Source organism: Caretta caretta, chromosome 5 (assembly GCF_965140235.1).
Source record: "Caretta caretta isolate rCarCar2 chromosome 5, rCarCar1.hap1, whole genome shotgun sequence".
Taxonomy (NCBI): Eukaryota; Metazoa; Chordata; order Testudines; family Cheloniidae; genus Caretta; species Caretta caretta.
The window spans coordinates 117427362-117438469 of record NC_134210.1 but is presented as its reverse complement, the minus strand read 5'-3'; positions in this window follow the sequence as shown (position 1 = coordinate 117438469).

The window sequence follows — 11108 nt, the reverse complement described above, 5'->3', positions numbered from 1 at the left end:
ATGGTATTTATGAACCTTGCTAAGCTAAGTAGCTGTCCTCTAAACAGCAAATGATTATAGATGTAGCACTTAACCAAGCCAAACAGGATCTTGTCTTATAGTCCTTGACACACTCAGTCTATTCTACCACCATTCTGAGTCCAATATTACAAACAGAGTAATTAGCAGAACCATGAATTTTTTTCCTCAGAGGAGATGCTACTTGAGGGCAAGACAAATGAGAAGGCAAATATAACATGAAATCTGTGCTCTTGAGTCAATATATTAGCAAATCTCTGACCAGCAAAGGTACAGTAGGAGCCAGGTCTGACAGAATGAGAGCCGAAGGGAGAGCAGCTCATTTGGGGGAAAGAATGAGCTTTCTCTGCATGCAGAACTGTTAGAATGATTGGCCTGTAGATTTTTAAGACCAGAAGGGACCGATAGGATCATCTAGTCTCATGTCCTATGTAACACTGACCATAGAATTTTATCCAGTAATTATTGTAACAGAGAGCAAAAACAGTTCAGTAGATGGGCATATAATTTGCTTAATATGGATATATTTAAAACCAAAAATCTGTATATTTAGATTCCAGGATTGTCACTCTGAAGCCTAGAATGTCTGAGTCAGTGTGAAGTGATGGAAACAGCTAGAAGCCTGGCTGACAGCTCTTTTTTTGTTTGTTTTGTTTTGTTCAGAATATCACCAGGTTAATCATCACAGGGATTTGTTACCATCCAGTTTTTAAGTTCTCAGCCATTTTGGCTTTACGAATTACACCTATGTGGTGTACAGCCACAGAAAGTCCTCTATCTCTGCCTTGCTGAGAGTTCTAAACCATTATGATATCAGAGGCAACTCAGCCAATCACCACCTTTACTCTACAGCTAATTTGCATGAATCAATTTCATTGGTTGTATGAGCAAGACTGTACAGCTCGTGGATTCCTTGGCTCTACAGTCACACACTGTGTTTCAGCTACTAGTAGTTTATATTAAGTACTTGGGCAGGATTCCCCAAGATCTAATGGTGACACCAATTGCTAACAAAAAAAATTCTTTTCTTGACTTTATGAAACATGCATCTGACCTCATTATGAGTACTTACTTTTGGATTTAAGTAGATTTGCCATACTACATCCTACTCATTGACCCAACTGTAAATACCTTACTTTTGCATGCAGTATCTCTGTCTTTCAGTAAACTATATATCATATTGCCCTGTAGATAATTCAATTCTAACGTTAGTTTGGAAATACGGTGGAACTGCAGGTGCACACGGATGTCTTCAGCGTCTCTGCATCACAGTGCACACAGAGGAGACTGTCCCTATTAAACTGAGTATTTCCTTTATTTGTGTGAAGGTCCAGAGAGAAGTATAGTGGACAGGCAAATAAATTAAAACCTGAAAATCCCTGGGTGCAATTCTCCTCCCAATTACTCTGATTTACAACAGATGAACTTACACCAGAGTAAGTGAAGAATCAGGCTCCTGGTCCAGGGCTCTCCTTTTTAAAACTGTCACCTATACTGACACCAGGATCACCCCTCTAGAGGCAGTAGCAGATGACCAAGGCCTGTAAGCTTGCTTCCCAGTGGAGGAGAAATCAATGACGTGGAGTGTGTGTATACTGTTTTACACCAGTCCTGAAATGAGATGGTCAAGTAGTTTGCAGGGCAATCCCATTTCCCTGAATGCCCACCTCAAGAATTTACTCTAAACGGGGCCTAAAGCAGAGAATAAACTCTCCTTGCTAATCGTACAACTCCATGTCTCCCAAAGCTCCATCGCTACAAAAAAATCTCACGCAACCCCGAACTAACATAGCGTATCTTCCCAAGAGTCAAAACTTGCTTGCACACTAAGAAAAAGAACTTGGACGATGATGTAACAGTGCCATCTGGTGACACTGCCATAACAATACTTATAGGAGTTTAACTCTATTGACTTTGGTAGAGTTACTCCTGATTTACACCAGCAAAACTGAGGCACATTAGGCCTATTGTTTTTGAACTACGATAGGCAAAATGATGAGTTGGCAACATAGCAAAGTGTTCAGTTCTGAAGGAGGATTTGGAAGATACTGTAAATAATATGAAATATTAATCATAAACTCTTTCCAAAGGTATCATAGTGGGTAGTGTTTAACTCTCTGCAAAATTATATCTTTTGAATGATGTTTCTTCTGGCACTTTAAACTACTCATAAAAGATTAGATTTTTTTAAAGCATTGCATTAAATTCTATTCCCTAGTAATGAAGGTAGTATGCTGCTGCTGGAGATAAGTCCTTGTGAAAATAGTGCAAGCTTCAGCATGTGGAGGTTAGTCCAATATAAAATATATGTGTGGAAGGAAAGCAGGAAGATTATTTCTCTCTCTTACCTGAGTTCAGAGTGAGTTACGTGGTGGCGGGTGGAGGGGGAAACTCAGGCTGGCTAGAAACTCTTAGCAGCTGTTACTGAGATAACAATTACAGTATAATCAGAGAGGAGTTTTATGCACATTTTTGAATGGATTCCTGTAGGATACAACTGCATGGATGATGATATTTCCATTGCAATTATTTTTATTAGTATAGGTTTATTTACTCTTTATTTGCAAAATGAAGTGTGTTTAATATAGTCCCCTTCTCTTCAGGGTTGTTGACTGCACATGATGGACCTTGACGGTCATCATGCACCCTAGCCTTTGACTTGGCCCGTATACCTTAGTCCATGACAATTTGATTGGAGGTATACTTGTTTGTTGCAGTGCTAGGGGATTGTGCTTAATTATACCTCTCTATAAGCCTTAAATACAACATCAGCCTCAAAGTTCTGAAGGCTAAACCCATAATGTTCTAAAACAGTGATGGGCAACCTGGCCACACACAGCCCATCGGGGTAATCTGCTGGCGGGCCCCCAGACAGTTTGTTTACATTTGTGTGGCCTCCCGTAGCTCCCCATGGCCATGGTTCACTGTTCCCGGCCATTGGGAGCTGCGGGAAGCAGTGCGAGGCCACAGGGACTTGCTGGCCGCCACTTCCCGCAGCTCCCATTGGCCGGGAACAGTGAACCACGGCCACTGGGAGCTGCGGGAGGCCGTGCAAATGTAAACAAACTGGCAGCCCACCAGCGGCTCACCCTGGTGGTCCGCAGGTTACCCACCACTGTTCCAAAAGGTGCTAAAGTATTGGTTTGAGGGAGGCATTACTATTATTACAAGCCTTTAGAAGGTTCCCATCTCTGAAATATCTGGGCACACTTTATTCGGTTTGATTAAAAGGAAAAACGTAGCCCCCCCCAGGGACAACCCTGATCCTCAAGTGTGGTGGAGACACCTTTATTTCTTCCTCCTCAGGGGCTAGCTGACCCACTTTGGGACCATATGTGCTCTCAGTGCCTCTACCTAGTGGCAGAATGCATAAATTATGTCACAGGGGCTATTAATTTATCGTTAAAGGGAATCAAGGATCAACAGTTTATGTACAAGCAACATTTTATTCTAGGGAAAGATAGGGTTAGATTAAAAGAAAGGATGGTGAACTGGTAAGGGAATTAAGGATGTCAAATGAGTAGCCAACCACCCTTACCAAAGTAATTAAACGCACCCCCAAAAGCTGAAAAGAAAGTAAATAAATAAAGATGTTCCTCCCACAGTCTCTTCACAGGCCTCAAATGATTGGTGATTTTGGAACGCTAGGCGTGTGTGATGCCCTTTTTTCCAGTTGGAGTCTTGTCCATTTGTTTGCAGAGCAGCTGACAAAGTTCAAACTCTTAGGGCTACATGCAGTAGGCTGCTCTGCAAACCTCAATGGACAAGCTCCCAGCAGGCCCAATGTCAAGGCATACAAGATTTAAAGAAGATGGAGCAGCCCTATCTGCTAGAAAGCTACAAGCTATTGAAACTGGCTCAATGCATGGGATAAAAATAATGGCACTCTGCAATAAAGGCAAAGAGCTACTGTCCATGTATAAACAGTTTATATGAGTTATATGATAGAGAATGTATTTCCAAAGATGTCTTACAACTCTCCTTGAAAGATGCTAAGTATATTTGTCAAACATTTCTAGTACTAGCCTAATAAAAGGGCAAAACTCTGACGTGATACTTTTAGGAATTATATAGTACACACTTACAATTGTTTACAGGACTGTATCTCTCTTTCATGAGCACTTCAGAAGTTGTTTACTAGCCTTGTTCATATAGCTGCTGAAGGCTTGACAATCACCATATGTTTCAGGAATACTTCTTAAATTAAGACAGAATAACATACTGTTAAATCCTTGTTGTAGCCTGATCCTTTACATTTGTACTTCTGTATTACTTTTCATAGGAGGCTTTCAAAGTACTTGAAACATCAATTAAGTCTATTAATTAAGGCTGGTAAGCCTAACTTCAGTACTGGGCAAACTGATTGAGACTATAGTAAAGAACAAAATTGTCAGACACCTAGATGAACATAATTTGTTGGGGAAAAGTCAACATGGTTTTTGTAAAGTGAAATCATGCCTCATCAATCTACTAGCATTCTTTGAGGGGATCAACAAGCATGTGGACAACGGGCATCCAGTGGACATAGTGTATTTAGATTTTCAGAAACCCTTTGACAAGGTCCCTCACCAAAGGCTTTTAAGCACAGTAAGCTGTCATGGGATAAGAAGGAAGGTCCTCTCATCGATTGGTAGCTGGTTAAAAGATAGGAAACAAAGGGTAGGACTAAATGGTCAGTTTTCAGAATGGAGGGAGGTAAATAGGGGTGTCCCCCATGGGTCTGTACTGGGACCACTCCTATTCAACATATTCATAAATGATTTGGAAAAAAAGGGTAAACAGTGAGGTGGAAAAATTTGCAGATGATACAAAACTACTCAAGATAGCTAAGTCCAAGCAGACTGCAAAGAGCTACAGAAGCAGTAGTTTGTTTACTTTAGCCAGACAGTTTGTTTACTTTTGCAAGGCTGCCCGCAGTGCTCACTGGCCATGGTAGGCTGTTCCCAGCCAATGGGAGCTGCGGGAAGCGGTGCAGACCACAGGGACTTGCTGGCCGCCGCTTCCCACAGCTCCCATTGCCCGGAAATGGCCAAGTGCGGCCACTGGCAGCTGTGGGCAGCCATGCAAATATAAACAAACTATCTGGCGGCCCGACAGCAGATTACCCCGACAGGCCGCAAATTGCCCACCACTGTACAAAAGGATCTCACAAAACTGGATGACTGGGCAACAAAATGGCAGATGAAATTCAGTGTTGATAAATGCAAAGTAATGCACATTGGAAAACATAATCCCAACTATACATACAAAATGCAGGGGTCTAAATTATCTGTTACCACTCAAGAAAGAGATCTTGGAGTCATTGTGGATAGTTCTCTGAAAACATCCACTCAATGTGCAGCGGCAGTCAAAAAAGCAAACAGAATGTTGGGAATCATTAAGAAAGGGATAGATAATAAGACAGAAAATATCATATTGCCTCTATGTAAATCCATGGTATGCCCACATCTTGAATACTGCGTGCAGATGTGGTCGCCCCATCTCAAAAAAGATATATTGGAATTGGAAAAGGTTCAGAAAAGGGCAACAAAAAATGATTAGGGATATAGAACGTCTTCCATATGGGGCGAGATTAATAAGACTGGGACTTTTCTGCTTGGAAAAGAGATGACTAAGGGGGGATATGATTGAGGTCTATAAAATCATGACCGGTATGGAGAAAGTAAATACAGAAGTGTTATTTACTCCTTCTCATAACACAAGAACTAGGGGTCACCCAATGAAATTAATAGGCGGCAGATTTAAAACAAACAAAAGGAAGTATTTCTTCACACAAGGCACAGTTGTGGAACTGTGGAATCCTTGGAACTCTTTGCCAGAGGATGTTGTGAAGGCCAAGACTGTAACGGGGTTAAAAAAAGAACTAGATACATTCATGGAGGATAGGTCCATCAATGGCAATTAGCCAGGATGGGCAGGGATGTTGTCCCTAGCCTCTTATGAGTCACATTGACTTCAGTCAGCTTCCTCTGAAGAGTCTTATGTCTCAGAGCCCCCTGGCAAGGGAGGTAAATATTACCATAGTTTTACACATGGAGAAACTGAGGCATGGAGGTTACATGATTTGCCTGAGGTCATACAACAAGTGGGAGGTAGTACTAGAAATAAAACCCAGAAGTCTTGACACATAGGACCGTGTTCTCATCACTAGGCAGTGCTTCTGTTCCCTCCTAGGCTAATCAAATAAAATATTCCATCATGCGAAGTAGGACAGCGGCTAACCGTAACAGCGAGATATTTATTTAGAGATCAAGAACCTAAATGTGACGTGAGGGTGAAACAGTTGAGATAAACAAAAGATTTGAATTTTTAACAAAAATATCAACTGATTCCACCTTCTTTCTTAAAAATAATTTAGTCTACTCTTTGCTCGTTTTACAGGCTCCCACTTGGTGAAAACACCATGAGGAAGCTGAAGTTGCACTTGGAGTATTTGCATGCTCAGGCTGTGCTGATGCTCCCTGTTGCACCTTGCACCCTGTTACCGGTAAGGGAATCCTCGAGCAGCAACACAAGCTCCATGCTAATGTTGGCAACTTGTTGCCCCAGGATCCTACTGTAAAGAAGCTGCATTGACTTTATTGCACTTCAAGTCTCTTTATGGCTTCCTTATTTTGGAAAAGTGTCCCTATTAACTATACCCACAACAATTTACACATACCCCTGCACAGCACAGTTCAAGGGGAAAGGAAGAAAACAATAAGGTCAATTTACATTAAACAAAGTAGTATCTGTTTGCATGTATCTTTCTACCCTATGAATTTTTTCCCCTCTTAAGGTGGAAGCTACCATGAGAATTCAGCAGATAAATCATTTAACCATTGCACAGGATGGGAAAGGGAATTATGCTACACCAAGAAACAAAGATTGAATAATAGGTGATACAGAATGAGAACCAGATCCTTTTCTGGTGCAAAATACCATAATTTACCTGACTTCAATGGAGCTGTGTAAACTTGCATGAGTCCACAGTCTCAGTAGACAGAACAGCATTTACTCATTTCCAGTAAAGAACTTAAATTCCATCAGCAATAACCTTCAACATTTAACAAGCCCAGAGAAAGTTTAAAAAATCAAATAAACAGCACAACTTTTTGCGCTCTAATCAATTCGTTATTGAACTTCATTTACATGTGGGTGAAGTACATGCATGGCTGCTTAAAGCATTTAAAACAAGCTTAAATTATTCTTGAAGAACAGTTTAATTTAGCATGGCCTAAGTTATTTCTTTCTATTACATTGTTACAGCCTCGATTTGCATAACTTAAGTGAATAATGCTTGATTCTATATAGACATTTGTCTGGTACAAAGCGATCAAGATAAACAGTGGTATTTTGAAGGCTATTCACTGGTTTTGGCATGCAATCACCAGCTGATGTTCATATGGAAATTATTTTAAGAGCTTTAACTAATGAATAATAGTGAGGTGCTAGGGGATATTTTTTCTATTAAATTTAACAGCAAAGTTAGTCATTCTGGATATAATTTAATTAAGAGCTGGTAGATCCCCCAACAGTAAGATTTCAGGTATACAGAGTGAGTCAGATTTGTACAGTTTTAATATTTGACAGAATACCTCCACATATTCTTTATGTGCACAAGTGACATATGTGCACATATCCTAAAGCATACCAGAGGGTAGATTTTTTAGAGCAAACCTCTGTGGACGAAAGAAATGTTCTATTTCTCTCATAAGAGACCTGCCTACTTCAGCTATCTTCCCATCAGGAACATTACTAAGTAAGGAATCAGCTAAAAGTTCAGTTCTGATCTATCATGCTTGATTATTTGGTAGAAAAGTATAATCTTATTCACATTACTTCTTGTGAACGAACTGCAGTGAATTAACTGAGAAACTATCTTAGATCCAAAGCTCTTAAATAAAACCAGGTTTAGTAGGCATTAGAAAAGAAGGTTATAATAAAAAGAACTGTACATGTCTTGAATATTTATCGCATATAATTAAAATGTTAGTCAAATGGAGAAAATTACTATCCCTAATTCTATAAGAGTATGGGGGGAAGGGTATCTGTTTTAGAGATAGAGCTCTGCATCTTATTACTCTAAGGGGTGGAGGGTGGGTCTGCATTTTTCTACCTTCTTAGAGTTACTCTGACACCAGAAATAGTGATTTTCTTTATTCTTCTGAAGAAAATCTGTTCAGAAGTCATATAGAAAAGTTTATTTCGATAGTAGAAGATGGACTGTGTTATTGGTCAAAAGAGACCTAAATGAAGCTGTTCAAAGGAGAGCAACACAATGGATTAAGGACTGATTTCTGAGGAATCGGAGCCAAAACATTTTGAAATCAGTGTAAAGATTCCCATTGATTTACAGTGACCACTGGATTGGCCCTAAAAGCACAGTCAGGTCAAAGTGTCAGAGTCCTGATAAGAGGTATGGAAAACACCACTCTTAAATCTGAGATTTGCTATCCTTGTGTAGGTATATGATCCTGACTCTAAATTTTCTCTGAGTTCAGGGAAGTTCAAATTCAATATTCTGCTTCAGCCCATTTCAGATACAGACTGAAGCTGTGAAGATCATGGCTAAATCTGGACTTTCCCAAAGTTTAGGTGGTCAGATCCTCTGTTCTGGGGTAGGACCATCTTTAATTTATAGCTTAGCTAAACAAAAAAAAAGATTTATTCCTAATATAGGATCCGTGCACCCTGCGTTTTAGCATCCCTCAAATTCCCATTAAAGAATCTAGTATTGAGTCTAGATGTATAAAAGTTTGGATGTACATAAAATGTAATGTTGGGCCTTGAAAAGGGGGACTGTAAGTAGCTGAGCAGGATGTAAAGACCAAGCACCTGTTTAGGGTGGTCCAAGAGGGCACTACCTGTAATTGTGTGGTGCAACTGAACAAATTATAGGTTAAATCTGGAAATCTAACAGTGAAGTCTGTTAGACTGTGGAACAGTCTTTCAAGGGAAGTTGTGAAAGATGGAGTCATTTAAAACTAGACAAAGCACTCAAGAATAGTACTGTCGGGAATGATCCTGCTGTGATGACAGGGGGATGGATAAAATCACCTAAAAGGTTTTTCCCCCTCTCTAGTGACCGATGATAGGATTCTCTTTAAAGTATGAACTTAAAACTGTGATATTAACAGTTTTGTCTTTGAATGACCTGAGAACACCACAGATGTACTGAATTCTATTTGCATTAACACCAAGATACATGTTTTAAACTAAGAAATAATGTTTATGAAACAGTTCACTTACAGTTTTAACAACACATGTGCTTTAAACCGGGGGTTATCGGATCTTTTTCATAAAGTGAAGTCATATTGCCATGCCCCCTCGTTGTAACAACCGCATAGACCCTCCCATGTGTGATCCCATGAGTAGCCTCACTTACTTGAGTGGAACAGATATGCTTAAAATTAAGCACATATTGATGTGGGTTTTCTGGGTTGATTGCTATATGGGTAATTGGGGCCGTGAAAAATATTTGCAACAATATTTGAAAATATGAGTTCTGAAACAACCCCAATTTCACATAGAATTTTTACTTCAAAAGTGGGTTTATTTTCAATCTAAAAACCACAGTTTTTGATCCTCAAATACAGAATTTCATTTCCACAGTGATCAGATTGTGTCTTGAAAGAGACAATATTATTCAGTGGTTCAATGCCAAAACTGCCAGTTTTGTATGAAGTGAAGTGATGAGGCTGTGAAATGGCCCCTCAAGAAAATTCTCAATTATTTTATTGTGACAGTTTAGGGGGTGAAATGGCTGTTTTCACAGAGTCTTCTTGCTAAACATATTAGATTATAGTTTGAAACATTGCACTCCATTGTTTGCACCTACAATTATTTGCAGATACAATTTTGGTAATTTAGACATAAGTACTCAATTTAAGCCTCAATCCTGTAAAGACTTAAGCATGTGCTTAACTTCAAGTGTATTAATTATTTCAATTCAATTAAACTACTTCCATGCCTCATGTTAAACAGGTATATGTCTTTGCAGGATGGAGGCCTTAATATTTAATAGGTTAAATTGGATATTTAAATAACCCAAGTTGGGCCTGCAAAGAAGGAGATTAATAGAAGCTGAATACTTGGTCCACTTTATACTTTACATTGGAATATTTAAAATATAAAATAAAGAGTCTATTATTACATGTACTGTAATACTTTCTCTTCTGTAGAGGTAATTAAGTTAGCCAATATATGGTTGTGTAAAATTTAAATGTTGGTAATATTTAACACACCATATCCATTAAAGAATTACATTGTTAAAATAGTAAATGTAATTACTTATGACGACACACTGTTGTATTTCTCTTTATAGCTTGCGGATGGTGTGGAGTGGATGATTCTCCTAATCAGAGCATTTGGATAAACAGTGTGTGGCATCACAGTCTCTTTCATGACTTTTTCACAATGCAGGTCTAGCGAACAAGCAACTTGATAACTGAGGTTTACTCGGCTTGTGCTTCAGAACCTAGCTAGTTCCTTTTCCTTTGTATTTTCTTAATATATCATGCACTTTGGTCCAGATCTTCCACTCGTGTAAACTGGCATTTGCTTCATTGAAGTCAAGGGAGCGCTTCTGATTTATACCAGTTGAGGAGTTGGTCCTGAATGCAGTTATTCTGTCAATTGTTTTCATTACTTAATGAAGGCAGAACAAGAAACAATAGGCTTAAGCTGCAGCAGATGCTATTAAGATTCAGTGCTGGGGAAAACATGACTAATGTCCTGCTAAACATGTCAGTTCTGATTTGTGTGGGCTTGCATCCTGGGGAGGGATATATGATGGAGTTTTATACTGATGCTCTAGACTGGGGGTCAGGAGAGGGGACTTAGAGAGGGACTCAATGGTGCAGACGGTTATGGTGGCTGCTGCTTGAGGGTAGGAAGGGAGCTGGCTACAATAAATATGGAGACAATCATAAAGTGATAAAAAGGTGTGCTCAGCACAAGAGTAGCAGCAGCATGCACACTGAAAAAAGCCACCATTTTGGAAAATGGTGACATGCTCAGCACGAACTGCGAAGACATACAAAAGCAAAACATGCTCCTGACTGTAGCTGATGGACAAAGCTGTGGTGATAACAATCCAGAAACAGGGT